Genomic DNA, 12,026 nt, shown 5'->3' on the forward strand with positions numbered 1-12,026 from the left:
TCATTCACCTTATGAAGGTATTATTATTATTATACAGTATTTATATAGCGCCAAAACGTTTGCTCAGCGCTGTACATTATAGTGGGGGACAGTACATGAGACAATACAGTAACAATAGAGTACACAAGGGGTTTGAGGGCCCTGCTCCTTGGAGCTTACAATCTAGGTATCTCTCAAGCAGAGGTGTCTCCTTCTTCCCTGCCACAGTGACAACTTCACTCCTCCAGACAACATCACTCCTAGGACACTGTTGCCTGCAGGCTAGATTCCTCCCAAACCTCCTGAGTGGGGGGGCATGGCTTGGCGCTCAGAGAAGACACTGACAGAGCTTCAGCACCCACACTGCTCCACAGCCTGCAGATCGGTCTCAAGCTGCCAGAAAATGGGCAAACTGTCCAAGCCAGTTCCACACACCTGCTCACAGAGTATTTCTGCTGATTCTGCTGATCCTGCTGCTTGTCATATCCCGGCGATCTTCAGATCACAGACCCCCAGACGCAACACCTCAGAAAGCAAGATGGCGGCAGCCCGCCATGAGGAGGACAGCAATGAAGACCCCACACAAGCACCTGAGGAATGGGCAAGAGACAGAGAGCAAGCAGACCATCCCCTCACTCTTTCTGACATGACTGCTATAGCTGCGAACATTAAAGGCTCTCTCACTGCAGCTATCACTACATTTAAAGGCCTCTCCTTGTGCGTTCTGATCACCTAGCTGCACTTGGAAGACGTAGATAACAGGGGCAGAAGGAACGACATCAGAGTGAGAGGGGTCCCTGAGTCTGTGATCCCAGATCAAATTAAATCAGCCTTAAAAAAGATCTTTAATGGGGTACTTGAAAGGGTCCCTGATACTCCTATTGAATTTGACTGACCGCACAGATCTCTTCACCCTAGAATTGTCGAGAATGCACCCCCCAGAGATATCATATGCTGTCTCACCAGCTCCCAGTTGAAAGAGGATATTCTCTCTAAGGTCAGACAAAGTGATTTCATAATGTTTAATGAGGACGCCATTAAGCTCTTTCAGGATCTTTCACCAATCACCTTAAACAACTGGAGAGCGCTAGCCCATTGTTAGAGGTTCTGAGAGATAAAGGAATCAATTATAGATGGAAATTCCCCTTCACACTACAGGCTACAGTAAGTGGCAAACACTATTTCCTCAGGTCACCAGAGGAATTAAGGGATTCTTGCTCTGCTCTACAAATCTCATATACAGAGGTACCCAAATGGTATAGAGAGTTTAAACTCCCCACGCACACCCCCAACTCTGCAGACTTACTTCGTAACTCACAGAATAAGACACCCTATACGAAAGGAAGAGCTGACAAATCCTCTTCATCTGGATCTACTTTTTCCTCACCGAGATCAAAACTTCCTAAAGTTAGAGAAGACACCTGACTCTAAGCCCTGGACAGGTTCAATTAACCTTTACTACTCTTCTCTTTTTCCCCCCTTGGGGACTCCCCAGCTGATGATAAAACACTACAGTTTCACCATAATGCTGTTCAAATTGTCTGTTTTAAACTTAAGGCATTTCAATTACATTCTATATACCACTAACGCACTTCGGAGTTGGATCCACTCACACGTTTTGATACTCAAACTCAGTTTTGGACATCCAGAGAGATCTCAGTCATTCATTAATTGGCTGGTTATAGTTCAATACATCAATGTTAGTCATCTATTGTTGATTCTAGCTGATTATCTTTACAATTATGAAGACATATTGGCTACCCTTTGATGTCCAAATGAGACTTTAGACCTACCTTGGTACTAGGCTGCATATCTGTTACTGCATCTGCTACGATAGATGTTTATATCGGGCCAAGCAGGTTAGCATATATGCCTATTACATTTCCATTTATATATACTATTGTTATTTTTGTAGTATATACTATATATGTATATATATATATATATATATATATATATATATATATTGATCCTGCCTTTAGAGTGCTTTTATCTCTTTATTAACATTCCAGCATGAGACTCTGACTAAAAGATCCAGGGGGAGGAAGTTATTCCAGAAGTTACCATCTACACACTCACTGTATAACTGGATCCACATGAGCTCATTCAAATGTGATCATTATGGGTTGCACAGTGGTCTAGATTGTAATATCTTCCTTCCTGTCAGACAATAATTCCTGGCCTGTACTCCTGATGTCTTCCCCATTGAGATATTGATATCTTTATTATTTGACACTCAGGATGTTTATTACCTAATGGGTTATGACCAATACCAATTGATTAGAATACTGGCTGTTCTATTTATCCTTACCAAAAATGAATACATGACACATCTTTAAATATGAGGTCAAGTTACAGGTGTAAAATTCTTCCTCTGGTTTAATGATATTCTGGCAAATAGCCTTTATACTACAGATAAATGAATACAATCCTCATTATTAATATACGCAGTAGCTTAGACTAAAAGATTATATAAAAGTTTGAACTACCTATTATAAAATTTTGTTTAACCACTTCAATACCGGACACTTTTACCCCCTTCCTGCCCAGGCCAATTTTCAGGTTTCAGTGCTCTCACACTTTGAATGACAATTGCGCGGTCATGCAACACTGTACCCAAACTAAAATGTTATCATTTTCTTCACACAACTAGAGATTTCTTTTGGTGGTATTTAATCACCAATGGGGTTTTTATTTTTTGCTAAATTAATAAAAAAAGACCAAAACTTTTGAAAAAAAAAACCCACTTTTCGTTGTTTCTGTTATAAAAGTTTGCGAATAAATAATTGTTCTTCATAGATTTAGGCCAATATGTATTCTGCTACATTTCTTTGGTGAAAATAACACAAATCAGTGTTTATTATTTAGTCTGTAGGAAAGTTATAGAGTTCACAAACTATGGCATATATCTGAAAATTGATCAATCCTGAAGTCCTGACAGCCAATCTAATTTCTTGAGGCCCAAAATGTCAGAACAGTACAGATATCCACCAAATGACCCCTTTTTGCAAAGTAGACAGTCCGACATATTTCATAAGAGGCATGGTGAGTTTTTTGAAGTTGTAATTTTTTTGTCATAACTTTTCGGAAAATGAAAAAATATTTTCACAATTTTTTTTCACATACTGTCACCAGTGCAGTACAGCATCCTTATATAACTGGTGTGGCGGGGATCAGGGACACTGACTGGTGACAGCACGTAAAAAGAAAATGATAATTTAAAAAAAAAAAAAATATTTTGTTATACTTTTTTATTAAATTTTTTTCTCTTTTTAAAATTTTTTTTTTCATATTACACTATAATCAAAGTAGTATAATGTTACCATAGTAACATTGTAATACTTTTAGGAAGTGACCAGTATTTTTTCATTTTATTACACAATTTGATTGCTTATAGCAAATAATTTCTTTGCTATAAGCAAGCATTTAACTGAATTAAATTGATCCATTCAGCTTTTTTTGTTGTGATTAGCTGTGATTGGCCACAGCTAACCACATGACACAGATGGGCTGTGACTGGCCCAGCTTGTGCATGTGATCAATGTGACCATTCACAGCTAGACACACTTGTATACAATGGATGGCATGAAAGGAAGCCATCCATTGTATACAACTGTCATGTGACCTGCTCTGATTGGTCACAGCAGGTCACATGGTACTTGGGGCCGATACACAGATCTGTCATCAGCTGTGTCAGAGGTACACAGCCGTGACCAATCTCGCCACAGTGTGGCCCTGTGGGCACGCTCAAAGTGCGGTTCGGGAAGGACATCATATGATGCTCTACCGGAGGGACGAGGCTTTCACCCGGTCGTCATTTTATTATAGGCCAGGTGGGAAGTAGTTAATGCTGTAATAGACCGAATAAGTGATAAAAGGATGTAACTGTTAATATTGGCTCTGGAGTGGTGGGCTTCCGTTTTTTTTTATGTTTGACAGAATACTTTTGCAGTGAACTGACATATTTAAGTGAGCTCAGTGTGCGGTTGGTTCACGTAGGATTTGAGGCACTCCCGCTTTCCCCACAAATAACTTGTAGACTATCACCATCTATTATATCTGAACCACTCATTAATCTTAATCTACAGTTTATCTACCTTAGGATAATGTCTTTGTGAATAACAGTATCAAAGGTACTGTTACACATCTCTTTCACATCTTCTTTCATTTCCTCTTCTCCCCCCCCCCTTTTTTTTCTGCTCAACTAATCCTTTTGAACTAGCTATTATCTAGTCTTACACTGGCTTATACATCACTGGGAAACAAGCCTTTCCTGATATCGCATAATGTTAGGGGACTAAATGTCCCGCAGAAAAGATCATCTCTCCTAAGAGAACTTAATAATGTCAAACCTAAGAGTCTACAGAAAATGCACTTTAAAACACATAACATCCCCAAACTTTACAATAAACACAAAAGCTGTCTGTCCTGTCCCCAGAATACATTCTCTTCTGAGGACTTCTAGATCAAGATTGACCTGTATAATTATTATGTTGTTGTGCATTTGATTGTAGTCATGTTTATTCACAGATTAGTTATCTGTTCTCTCATGCCACCTACTGGCTAAAACTTCAGCGCTGTGTTATTTTAGCTAGCCAGGATGTGATGTAAATGGTCATCGCTTCGCCCACATTACAGGAAGTGAACTACAGGAAGTAAAACACCTTATAGGAATCCATGATTCTCTACATGAGAGAAGCAACCAGATTCTATCTTTTTCCATCTGACGGCATCAGAGGTAATTAATGTCCCTTTTTCTCTGTTATAGGTAGCTAGGATTGTATAGAAGAGGATCTTAGCTATATTGAGTGTCATGTTATCTGTGATGCTTATCGTATAGTGATTGTATGTTATCTTTCTTGTTATAGTTTTACCATTTATCTGCAATGTGCCAATAAAGTATAGACAAGTTAAAACCTTCTATTATTGTGTGTGCAGAGAAGGTTATCTGCTTGAATAGCTTCCCATAGACTCCGGGAGTACGGGGAGCGAGTTCAAGAAACTTTCCATTCAACAAACGCTCTAGTTAAAACTAAAGCAGTATCCATATTACTCAGCAGGGAATCTGCTTTTTCTCTATCAGACCAATTAATAGACCCTGAAGGCAGATATATCTTCCTTAAAGGATCCTTAAATGGCAGGCCTAATATTACGCTTGCCAATGTTTACTTCCCGAATTCAGCCCATTTAACCTTCTGCCAAAAAATTGTGGACAAATTGAAATGGTTTGCCAGGGGTTGTATCATTTTTGGAGGAGGCTTTAACATTCCCCTTAATCCACTTCAAGATACATCATCCAGCAGAACATATGCCTCGTATCGAACTTTAAAGAGAATTAAGTATATGCTATGTTCCCTCACACTAGTGGATTCCTGGAGGTCTTTACAGCCATCAGATAGAGACTACACTTTTTATTCGTCTCCACATGAAAGATATCCTAGGATAGATTACCTCTTTATTTCTCAGGGAGACCTCTCTACCTTAACTAATACTAAAATAGGAATACAATATTTCTCTGATCATGCACCTATCTCCTTAACACTTAAAAATTTAGGCAGACTTCCTAAAACCTATAACTGAAATTTGAACCCATCCTTTCTGACCGACCCCACTGTGCATTATCATATCAAACAGATTATCAAAGATTATTTTATTTCAAATGCAAATTATGATCTCTCCCCATTGACCATCTGGGAAGCTCATAAATGTGTGGTAAGGGGAGAAATAATAAAATGGGGTTCAAGATGTAAAAAAAGAATCAGAAAGGCACCTGAGAGAGCTCTCTGACAACATTATTCATCTCAAATCATTACATAAACTTTCCCTTTTGAAACAATCTGTGGCGGAATTGTTAGAAATTAGGCTTTAAAAAATATTTTAGATCAAAAATCCAAATGAGCATTATTCTTTAAGAAAATTTATCTATTACAAACATGGGGACAAAAGCGGTAAATTCCTCTCCATTGCCTTAAAAGACTCTAAAACACTAGAAAACATTTCCATTAACCTCTTGCCGTCCGCCTGCTGTTTATAAACGGCAGGGCGGTGGCAGTCCAAGGTCGGGTTGCCGTTCCTAAACGGCACCCGCCTTTTCTAGCTGTGCGCGCTCCCTAGGAGCGCGCACCACCGCGATCCGGTGTCCGCTGTGTCCTCCGGACACAGTGAAACACCGATCGTCGGACGGGACCTCTGTACGAGGTCCCGGTCATGTGATCACTGATTGGCGAATCAGTGATCACATGCAAAGTAGTAAGCAAGATGTCACTTGTGACATCATTGCTTACTACGTGTGAAATCTGTGAATGATCACAGAGGTCACATGGTACAAGGCTATTCACAACAGCCTTGTACCATGTGACAAGCTGTGACCAATCACAGCTCACTCAGTATTTCTCAATGACTGCAAGAATGCAGACAGAGAGAAAGAGAAATGATTGCTTTTACATCCTATATGGGTGTAAAAGCAATCAGTGTAAAAAAAAAAAAAAAAAATCTTCATCACCCCCCACAAGTAGTACAGTGTCACCATGGTGACACTGTACTGCTAGGGTGACAGTATGTAAAAATAAAAAATAAAAATAAAAAATAATATAAAAAAAAATAAAATAAAAATGTAAAAAAAAATGTTTAAAAATTATAATGTTTGGTTATAAACTAATTTGGATTTTTTTTTTTTACTAAAAAAATAACGGAATAAATTTTGGCCAAGATTTAGGATGAAATATTATTTATTTGCAAAATTTTATAAAAAAAAACACTTTTTTTCAAAATTTTTGGACTTTTTCATTTACATAGTAAAAAAAATAAAAATCCCAGCGGTGAATAAATACCACCAAAATAAAGCTTTATCTGTCTCAAAAAAATGGTAAAAAATTCATATGGGTACAGTATTGCATGACCGCACAATTGTCATTCAAAGTGTGATAGCGCTGAAAGCTGAAAATTGCCCTGGACAGGAAGGGGGTAAAAGTGTCCGGACAGGAAGTGGTTAACACTGAGAACGGCAAGCCAGTCCATGCATCTGATAAAATTGCTACACAAATTCACAACTTCTACTCTAAACTTTATAACTTGCCCACCCCCCATAAACCACCTATACTACCAGGTAAAAGAGACCAAATAATTAAAGATTTCTTAAAACAGAGCAAATTAACTTCACTCCCTCAGACTGCCATCAGTAACTTAGAGCATGACTTCACAGAAAATGAACTACTATCTGCCATCAAAGATTTAAAATTAGGGAAAAGCCCAGGTCGTGACAACCTGACAGCCCAATATTACAAATTTATTTCAGAACTACTAAAAAACTCACTGCTTCAAACAATAAAATCTTTATGTTCACAACAACATATATCTGAAACTTTCCTCCTGGCACACATCGCTATGATACCCAAACCCGATAAGAATCCTATGGATTGCTCCAGCTGTAGGCCAATATCTCTCCTCAACATCGATCTGAAACTATTGGCTAAGCTAATTGCAAATTGCCTTTGGCCTTGGTTGGGAAAGATAATCGGACATGAACAAATAAGTTTCATGGCAGGTAGGGAGGCAAGAGACAACATTATCAAAGCTCTTGATTTGATTTATAGAGCCAAGCAAGAAAATATAGAAGGACTTCTATCTACTGACGCTGAAAAGGCTTGAAACAGAAAATACTTTCATAGATCACTACTATGTATTGATCTCCCACCACACAAATTAAAATAAACGGTACCCTTTCAGACAAAATTATTATTTAAAACGGTACAAAACAAGGCTGTCCTTTATCCCCAATACTCCATTATCCAGGAGAATGTATAAGATTGCTGCTTATGCAGATGATTTGTTACTTTTCCTGTCACAACCACATACATCTATCCCTAACTTAATGCAGACCTTTCAAGTTTTCAGCTATTTATTCAACTTCAACATTGATGTCGGTAAATCAGAAGCACTGAATGTGTCGCTCTCACCCAAAAAATTTTAATCCACACAACAGAATTGTTCTCTCCGATGGGAACAGAAAGCCATGAAATACCTGGGTATATGGTTTACTCCTACGTTGGAAAACCTTTACACTCATAATTTTATCCCACCTTTAAGGAAAATAGAACAAGATCTTAAAAATTGGAATAATGAAAATTTCTCCTTGCTAAGATTGCTATACCGCATGCATGCTTTACCTATGAAATTACCATCTAGTTTTTTTAAATGATTACTACAAATTCAAAGGCAATTTGTCTGGGCTCACAGAAAACCATGCATACACTTCTATTTGATCACCAGATCTAAACAGGTGGGAGGAATGGGTTTGCCGGACTTCAAACTATTATGCTATACATTTGGCTAGAGTGGTGGATTGGCATTGTCCCACCAAAAGCAAAAAAATGGATTGCACTAGAAGATTCCTAGAGCTCTCTACCTGTCCAGTTTTTACCATGGACAGGTCAATCTTTTTATCACAAACAAATAGCTCAACACCCTACAATTGGTGCCACCTTAGAGATCTTTCACAAAATTTCAAGATCTTGGGATATAGCAAGCGTACCAGGTCCCTTAACAATATTGCCAACAATCCTAAATTTCCACCAGACCTATTTACAAACATTATACTACAGACGTCTAAGGGCCTACCTTTACCAGCCACACATTGAATCTCGGCAAATGGTTTGTTATCCAGGGATGAACTAAATGATATTAGTGGTGAAAACTTGACACCGTTTGGAATTTTTTTCAAATGCGTGACTATATCAAGAACCACAAACAAAAAATGTCCTTTTCCAAAGTTCTTACTCAGATAGAAACAATATGTCTTAAGGGAACTGAGACAAAGAAAATTACATCTCTAGCTTATTCAAGGTTTCAAACAAAAGACAATGAAAAACCAGATAACTTTAAACAGTTTTGGGAAAGGTCATTAGACTTTCACAAATACACAATGGCTAAATGCTTGTTCTCTAACTTACAGTTGCAAGAAAAAGTATGTGAACCCCTTGGGATTACGTGGAGTTTTGCATGAATTGGGCATAAAATGTGCTCTGAACGTCATCTAAGTCACAACAATAGAAGAACACAGTCTGCTGAACATAATACTACACAAACTTTAGATGTTGCCATGGTTTAATTGCACATAATATGTAAACATTCACAGTGCAGGGAGGAAAAAGTATGTGAGGCCCTAGCTTAATGACTTCTCCCAGAGCTAATTGGAGCCAGGAGTGAGCCAACCTTGACTCCAATCAGTGTGATGATATTGGATGTGTTGCTGACAGCTGTCCTGCCCTTAAAAAACACACACCTGTTTTTGGTTTACTGGTTTCAAGAAGCACTGTCTGATGTGAACCATGCCTCGCAAAAAAGAGCTCTCAGAAGACCTACGATCAAGAATTGTTGACTTGCATGAAGCTGGAAAGGGTTACAAAAGTACCCCCAAAAGCCTTGGTGTTCATGTATCCACGGTAATACAGACTGTCTACAAATGGAGAAAGTTTAGCACTGTTGCTACTCTCCCTAGGCGTGGTCGTCCTGTAAAAATCACTGCAAGAGCACAGCGCAGAATGCTGCATGAGGTAAAGAAGAATCCCAGAGTGCTAGCTAAAGACCTACAGAAATCTCCGGCACATGCTAACATTTTTGTTGACACATCTACAATAAGGAAAACATTAAACAAGAATGGAGTACATGGGAGGACACCACGGAGGAAGCCATTGCTGTCCAAAAAGAATATTGCAGCACGTTTGAAGTTTGCAAAAGAGCACCTGGATGTTCCACAGCACTACTGGCAAAATATACTGTGGACAGATGAAACCAAGATTGAGTTGTTTGGGAAGAACACACAACACTATGTGTGGAGAAAAAAAGGCACAGCACACCAACATCAAAACCTCATCCTCACTGTAAAACATGGCGGAGGGAGCATCATGGTTTGGGGCTGCTTTGCTGCCTCAGGGCCTGGATGGATTGTTGTCATTGATGGGAAAATGAATTCCAGAGTTTATCAAGACATTTTGCAGGAAAACGTATGACCATCTGTCCGCCAACTGAAGCTCCACAGAGGATGGGTGATGCAACAGGACAATGACACAAAGCATACAAGTAATTCAACAAAACAATGGCTGCAACAGCACAGAATACGCCTTCTGGAGTGGCCCAGTCAGAGTCCTCACCTCAACCCGATTGAAATGCTGTGGCATGACCTTAAGAGAGCGATTCACACCAGACATCCCAAGAATATTGCTACACTGAAACAGTTTTGTGAAGAGGAGTGGTCCAAAATTACTCCAGATCGTTGTGCAGGTCATATCTGCAACTACAGGAAACGTTTTGTTGAGGTTATTGCTGCCAAAGGATGGTCAACCAGTTATTAAGTCCAAAGGTTCACATATTTTTTCCTTCCTGCACTGTGAATGTTTACATGTTATGTGCAATTAAACCATGGCAACATCTAATGTTTGTGTAGTATTATGTTCAGCAGACTGTGTTCTTCTATTGTTGTGATTTAGATGATGTTCAGAGCACATTTTATGCCCAATTCATGCAAAACTCCACGTAATCCCAAGGGGTTCACATACTTTTTCTTGCAACTGTATAAATGTTCCCTCAGTACAAGATTGCAAGAGATGTCATATAAATTACTCACACATTGGTATGCTACACCTGACAGAGTTTATAAATGGTGTCCCCAAAGCTCAGGCGATGTGGTAGTGAATGAGGCACTCTCTTACACATATCGTGGCACTGCCCTCTAATTGCACCCTTATGGGATGATATTCAAAACTTTATTTTAAAAATAACCATAATGGACCTGAACTTAAATGCCAGTTGTTGCTTGTTACACATCTCCCCGTTCTTTTACAAACCTTATATGAACTCTCTGACAAAACACCTCCTCAATGTAGCTAAATCTCTTATTCCTAAATTTTGGAAAATAAAGGGAACACCTACAATAAATGATTGGCTACAGGAAGTGGACAAGATCCACCACAAGGAAGAATCTCTGACCATGACAAATGACCATCTGTCTAAATACCACAAAATCTGGAATTCATGGTTCCTTTTCACTTACTCTGATGATTACACTTTCATCTGTTGTTCATTAGTTTCCCCTTACTTCTTAGCCTCCTTTTTTTCCCCTCCTACTATGCACGTATTTACTATACAATTCATGAAAGATTGAACCATACAAGAGTTTTTGCAATACATTATGTGCAAAATGTTTTGCATTCTACAACCAGTTAAATTTTTTACTTTTATTATGATCCTGGTTAAATATGCAAGAACTCTCAATGTATAATGCTCTTTGAGACAAAACTGTTTCTTTGTTGTTGTGTTGAGATAATTTCTAACTTTTTTCAATAAAAATCTAATTGTTAAAAAAAAAACTCCTGGGTTGAAGACCTCCTGGGTCCAGGCTGTGTACACTGCTTGGGTTGCTGGTTGTTGCCTTTTTCTCTAGAGTCTGCTGCTTTGCTTCTTCTATTTGCCTAGGCACTTTGTACCTCCTGAGTGCAATCCTTTTGAGATTATCCTGCCTATGATAGGGTAAGGATGCTTCACACTGCTTTATTTTCAAAGCTTACTTGAGCAAGCTGAAGTTAGAAGCTGACTGGCTACCATGCACAGCTGCGGCAGTTTCCGAGTGCTCCAGTTTTTGTAAATATCCCACATTGTCTTCTTTCTCCTGCTCCTCTTTGCCCTATCTTGGAATTCACTGTATTCTGGCTTATGACACATATCAAGCGAATTATCCAAAACTGTTTACCTACAGTATTTGACCTCATTCCTTGCATCTAGGAAACAACATAATATTTCCTGGTTGCAGAATTACAGCAGTGAATATGACGCTACTACCGAAATTATTGTAATACACGTGGGTTTTACCTGTCTTCATCCTGTCCTATTGAGTTAATGCTTTGTGGGATAATTCTAACGTTACACACAAACTGATCCCTCCCCATACTCCTTTCCTTTTTTAACACTGGGTAACCCTACCTTTCTACCAGGTATGGTTTTTCGATCTGCATTTTCTAATTGGACTAGGTTTGGGGTATACTTAACCACCCACT

The sequence above is a fragment of the Staurois parvus genome, unplaced genomic scaffold (assembly GCF_062004578.1).
Source record: "Staurois parvus isolate SC_StPar_1 unplaced genomic scaffold, SC_StPar_1.0 ptg000012l, whole genome shotgun sequence".
Taxonomy (NCBI): Eukaryota; Metazoa; Chordata; class Amphibia; order Anura; family Ranidae; genus Staurois; species Staurois parvus.